At 46.6% G+C, this 6559-nt stretch overlaps 1 long non-coding RNA gene across 1 annotated transcript; it reads right to left on the reverse strand.

Moving 5' to 3' along the window:
* Positions 1 to 1238: 1238 nt before the first annotated feature.
* Positions 1239 to 6340, reverse strand: LOC148001474 (uncharacterized). The gene is made up of 4 exons (XR_015637177.1): positions 6238 to 6340; positions 4884 to 4996; positions 2685 to 3881; positions 1239 to 1434 (listed from the first exon to the last, which is right to left on the reverse strand). It is a non-coding gene; the product is annotated as an uncharacterized LOC148001474 (long non-coding RNA).
* Between the last annotated feature and the right edge of the window lie 219 nt (positions 6341 to 6559).

Genomic DNA, 6559 nt, shown 5'->3' on the forward strand with positions numbered 1-6559 from the left:
AGTTACACTCCTCGAATTTGCATTCCTTTAGGCTATTGATATCATAATCAATAATATTACTGGTTGCAGATCATTACCAGATTCTTCTTTCATTCAGTCTTCAGGACAATGTGAAAATGCCCACCTCCATTTCATAGATAAGGCAACCGGGGACTTGAAGTTTAAATGGCTCCTCTAGAACAGTCAACTACGGTGGCCTAGTCAGACCAAAATCCCAAGGCCTCTGAGTTGTTACTGTGTAGAGGTTTTCTTCCCTACACCCATGCTCCATGCTGGAAGGATCGTTGAACTTCACTGGGAAAAAAGCGACCAGCAGTCAATCACCTGATTCTCATTCATGCTCTTCTGCCCCTCCTCTCTTTCTGCACAGTCTTACTCAATACCCAATTAAGCCTCAATCACAGCCTTCCCACCTCAGTCTTCTGAAGGGCTTGAAGGATATGTATGCACACCATTGCAAGGCACACGCAGCTTTCACCCAGTCTTGAAAGCCAAGGTTTCATTGCTCTTCATGTACAAGGGTGGTAAGGGGGTGCCTAACAAGATTCCAATGGACCCACTGGCCAGTCATGGTGGCTCATGAACATAATCTCAGTTCCCAGAAGGCTTAGACCAGAGCAGTAGTTCTCAACCTTCCTAATGCTACGACCCTTTAATACAGTTCCTCGTGCTGTGGTAACCCCCAATCATAGGATTATTTCATTGCTACTTCATAATTTCATGACTGTTACAAACCATAATATAAATATCTTAAATGAAGGATATCTGATATGCAACCCCTAAAGGGTTGGAGATCCAGATGTTTGAGAACCACTGGATTAGACCATTGCTAGGGGTTGGGGGCCAGCCTTGGTTAAAGTACCTTCTTTAAAACAAACAAGCAAACCAACAAACAAATTCTCGACAACTAAGTTTCTACTGAAGAGCACACATGGTCTCCCCATGTTCAGTCTCGGGATGCTCTGAACGTGACTTGGAGACCGTCTGTAATGGTAGGTCTTTTTGTAAACTAGAAAAAGGCACACGAACTCCGCAACGGTGCTTCTGTCCCAATTGACCTAGAATTGGGCCCGGGTACAGTCAGTCAATCTAGCATGCTGGAGCCAATTCTCACCTTTCAACCCAGACAAGATGTCATGCCCAGGCAAAGATAAAACAGGCACTAGTCTAGAGCCTTACCTGATCTAAAGGGATACGTCTCACAATAAGGAAATATTGATTGACAACAACAGAGTCATGCATTACAACATAGTTTATCAGGAAGAAGACAACCGCATTCTAAGCTCAGCATGACTTGGTGATTCAGCTCTCTTAGGCTAGGGCTGTTTGTGTACTAGGTCATCTCCCTCCGATGGTTCTCCCTCTTGGCCAGTTTCCTCTTGGCATTCCATTCAAGCTATTTTCCTTGTTAATGCAGGTATGTCCGACAAGATCCTTGGATCAGAGGAGACGTAACTGTTAGAAAGGTAAAGCTGGTGCGGCAACCCCTTGCACAGGCCTTTGCCACACAGTGATGGGGATCCTGCTGGGATAAGAGCCTTCTTCAAAAGTGTAGGCTGACAGGAACTGGATGTAGATCTCTCCTGAGAGACACAGCCAGAATACAGCAAATACATAGGCGAATGCCAGCAGCAAACCACTGAACTGAGAATAGGACCCCCATTGAAGGAATCAGAGAAAGAACTGGAAGAGCTTGAAGTGGCTCGAGACCCCATATGTACAACAATGCCAAGCAACCAGAGCTTCCAGGGACTAAGTCACTACCTAAAGACTATACATGGACTGACCCTGGACTCTGACCTCATAGGTAGCAATGAATATCCTAGTAAGAGCACCAGTGGAAGGGGAAGCCCTTGGTCCTGCCAACACTGAACCCCCAGTGAATGTGATTGTTGAGGGGAGGGCAGTAATGGGGGGAGGGTGGGGAGGGGAACACCCATAGAGAAGGGGAGTGGGAAGGGTTAGGGGGATGTTGGCCCTGAAACCAGGAAGGGGAATAACAATTGAAATGTAAATAAGAAATACTCAAGTTAATAAAGATGAAAAAAATGTTAAAAAATGTTTAAGAGAGAGAGAGAGAGAGAGAGAGAGAGAGAGAGAGAGAGAGCCTTCTTCAAGCATACATCACCAACTGCCACCTGAACACTCTTGGTCTCTTCCCATTCCTCTAAACGTTCTGAGGAGCCCATGTTATCCCTTAGGTCACTGATCAAGGTCCAGGTGAGTCCATTAATTTTATTAGAATCACCTTTCCTGCTCAGAGAGCAAAGACAGCAAGAGTCATAGCCTCCCTTTGAGCTCTTTCCTTAAAGGATTTAAAGAAAGACTGACCGCAAGAGCAAAAAGAAATGGCTCCACTCATTCTGTGGAGCCTGAAGTCGACATCCACTGGGTGTGCGGCTACTGAGGAAGCAGAGAAGACTCACCTGGATGCAGAGCTAGTCCCAGCCACCACTCCTCTGTCACAGGGTTTGGTTTGAAGTTTAGTAACAATTTTTAATATCACATGCTTTATATGGTGACTGTAGGTCCCTAACCATCAACATGTGTGTTCCTTTTTTAGACACTCCTGTTGGCATATGGTTTTCTCAACCTACTTTAATAAGGGTTTGACCTCCCCTCTAGCCCACCACCCACCAGCGAGAGTGGAAAAGAAAGGTTATTAGGATATAGGGGACGTGGACCTGTTTAGAGATAGTTCCGTGGGGTGATTCCGATCTTTGCTATTCTTAGTCCAGTCACTCAGCAGACCCCACGCATGAATCAGCAAGGGCAGTTCAATCCAGAAGAAAGTGGGAGGCTCTCCAGTGTCCAGGGAAGTGGAGAGAAGCCACGGGACTCTCCTGAGAAGTTCGTTGGTGAGTTTCTATGAGCTCAGCAGTGGAGAGTAAGGCGAACCAGTACATGCGCATCGTCAGAGAAGACCAGCGAGGCCGAGAAAAGCGAACCAATGCTTGAGCTCCCACTGTCTGTGGGGTCATCTTCTTATTCCTTCCGAACATCATGCACCCTTTCACACGCTTGCTTTAACAAAACATCCTTTCCTCTGTGTCTGCCTCATCAAAACGTTCTTTTATGTGTCTGCCCCAGCAAAACATCACTATAACCTGAGTCTCTAAAGAAGCCAGAAATTTCCACTTTACAGTCTCTTATTTCATATTCCAGGCTGGCCTCGAACTCCTGGCCCTCTCTGCTCCAGCCTCAGCCTCCCAAGAGCTGGGATCATAGCTGTGCACTCTCACATCTGGCTAGGCATCAACTTTTGATCAAGAAGATGCTAGTCGAAGTCAGCCATTCTGTGGGCATTCAGTTAGTTTTAGAGCAACGTCTACTTTAAGTGGGTTTGCACCTTATTTAACTTGTATGAAGAGTTGTAGGCGAAATGTACTTAGCATATAATGATATAAAAGGGCTCGTTGATACAGTCAATAAAGGCATATAGCTTCTGAAAGTCATAGTTCTAAAAATAGCCGTTTTGGGAGGTCGTGTATAAACAGAACAGCCTATTAGGGGTAACCTGTGCTCATCTTTCCTTAGTAAGGAATAGCCACTGCCATATAGTCACCTACGGTTGTAGGCAAGCCTGAGGTGTTCAAAGGATCTGGCACTGTGCTATTTGTTGCAGTGGAAAAAAAAAAGTCCTTCCTAGGAACTGAAGCCACAGTCCAGATGTGGCATAGACAATGCTGCACTCGTGCCTTTCTACGGTTAGCAGAAGAGAAACTGGAATCCATCAGTGTGCGGGTGTGTACCACAAAATCCTAGGCAGAAAAAACAAATTGATTGCTATATGGCTTCAGGAAGCAGCTTTCACCACAGAACACAGCACCGAGAGGTTTGGTGTTCTTTCCCAACACACCGCTTACACAGACAGTCAGGTTCTGGGAAAGTAGGAGGAAAAATAAAATAAGTTACTTTGGGAGAGACATTGTGTCTTCATAGCCTGAGCAATTTGTGTGGCTTGGGGGGGGGGCATATATAGCCTGTCAATCCTTTTCACGTTTTAGTAAGCATTCTTAACTAATAGGCCTTTTTCTAAAGAACGGATTTAAACCATCGAAAGTTACCAGTGGTTCAAAATGGCTTATTTTTTACTCTCACTAGGGGGAAAAGAAACCTCATTCATGGGACTTTCTGGTTTGGGTGAAATCACAAGGTAAAGACAGAAAGCCCTGCCCTGTGGATTCACTTCCTGTCACATAGGTCACAGCCTCTTCCAGCAAGAACAAGGCCGGACAACAGCTCGCAGGGAAGGCTGCAGGACCAGGAAGGGCTCACAGCTTTGCCCAGTGTCTGGGCCTGTGATGCTGGCCAGGCAGGGCACAGAGCTGTCAGTGGACACTGAATGCTACCTTCCGCTTTCCAGGCCAGAGCTGCCTGAAGAAATGCTGGTGTGGCTCATGGCCTCTGTCTCACCCTTCTTGATGCTCTGGTTGTGCTTTTATAACCCCCATCAGCTAGGCCTCGTTCCTCTTCACCCCAGAAAAAACAAAAAAAAACAAAAAACAAAAAAACAGGAAAGAAAGAATAAGACAAGCCAGTGTCTTATTTGACAAACTCCTCTTAGGTAGCAGGGCAGAAGCCTCACATTCTAAACACCTTCAGCTTCCTGGAAAGCAACTTTTCACACTGCAAACAGCTCCCGCAGCCCGAAGTGATAAAGCCGGATCCCGGGATCCCCGGGGCTTTAAAACTGGCCCTCTAATTTGAAAATACTGAGCTTGTTGGGGGATGGGAGAGACTCTAGTTCATCACTACGACTCGTACTTTGTGAAATAGGTTAAAACGATTTTCTAAAGAGCTATCGACTTAGGAGTCTAACAAATCTCCGTGGCTGTAGGGGTAGGTCAGAATTCAGAACACTCGATGCTCTTCCAGAGGACCTAGCTTTGGTTCCCAGCACCCACGTGGCAGGTCACGTGTCCGTAACTCCAGCTCCAGGGGATCCAGCATCCTCTTCTGGCCTCTGCATTAGACATGCATGTGGTGCGCGTACCTATAGGTGGGCAAAACATGGGCACGCAAAACGAAAAACGATGAATAGTTAAAAACCAAACCGCGTTTAGCTTAGACCCACATTCCTGGGGAAACACAAGATGGCCCAGCAAAGGAGAGTGGTGCGTGAGAGCGTAAGCTGCTTGCTGCGTTACTTTACGTGCGCACTGTAGCCCAGAGCCAGGAACCTAGTTCACATCCAAGCCAGCTTTACCACAGCTTTACCACAGCTTTACCACAGCTTTACCACTGCTTACGAACACCACAGAGCAGAAGTCAGCAGCGTGAGCAGTGAGCTTGAGGGCGAGCAATTGGTGAGCGTTTTCAGCCTGACGGGGACGTAAGGATATTTTTAAACTTTGAGCGGAGATCAATTATTACCAAGGCAATGGCGATTCGCCTGCTCTTGGTGGTTTTCATGGTTCCTTCTTCAAGCTGGCTTCTTAAAACTCTCCACATTCAATTTCTACATTTCGCCCGTGTTTCCATTGCACCATGAGAGCAAATACACACACACACACACACACACACACACACACACACACACACACGTGGGGGGCGGGGAGAATGATGTTCTCGCTTACAACCTTGGTGCAAGGGCCTTTTTAGAGCTATAATATCAGTCTGGGCCTTTGTCCCAGTTGGTTCCTGGCTTTTTAGTGCGTGCTTCAAACACCACACTTGCACACACACTCATGTAAACCAACTTGATCCCATGTCACCTGCCCTTGGTATGTTAAGAAGTGTGGATCTATTGCTATTGCTCTGCCTGAAGCAGAGCCAAGAAGATGTCTCAGATGGCCTCTCTCCCCAGACATGTGAGGAGAAAAGGAACGAAGTACAAATGAAGAGCAAAGTGGGCTGCACCATAGACCAGGAAGATGACCCAGTTCTTGGGAGGGGAAAGAAAATTAAAGTGCGATTATTGTGTATAGGTCACGTTCTTTCGAAACCCGTTATCAACAGAATGAGTCTTTTCTCTAAGGTGTGCATTCGAGGCTGGGCAAGGTGGACTTGTGAGGCATCTTCACAGCTAAGTAAGTACCCAGGCTTCCCAACCCGATCGCTAAATACCAGAGGCAGCAACCCAAGATGTTCTTTTATATCAAAGTACTAAAGATAAGCATGCCTCTTCTCTCAGCAGCATCTGCACTCCTGAGGAAGCCGTCCACGGACTAACATAACTGAAAGGAATATATAGCAACATGGGTAAAAACGCCAGGTGTCAGAGTTTTAAGTCACCTTGCCTAGGAAACCATCCATCCCTTCAGAGAGGGTTCTAAATATTGCTGTCTGGTGAGGTAACAGGAAAAGGGGAGTGTCAAACCTAGCCAACCGTCAGGCTTCTTTAATTTCCCCGCTTCTTCCTCCTTCCTGTACTTACTGCTCCCTAAGAGTTCCAGCAACTTCCTGTCTCTGGTGCCGCGGCCCAACTAGACAGCAATGAGGACGGTTCCGGTTCCGGAGAGCATGTTTTGCTTGTTTTATCAGTAGAGATAAACCCGGGGCTGAGTTCAGTGCAACATGAGCACAAAGGTTAAAACTGCGAGTAAAATGGATCAGC

Source organism: Rattus norvegicus, chromosome 14, assembly GCF_021556685.1.
Source record: "Rattus norvegicus strain SHRSP/BbbUtx chromosome 14, alternate assembly SHRSP_T2T, whole genome shotgun sequence".
Taxonomy (NCBI): domain Eukaryota; kingdom Metazoa; phylum Chordata; class Mammalia; order Rodentia; family Muridae; genus Rattus; species Rattus norvegicus.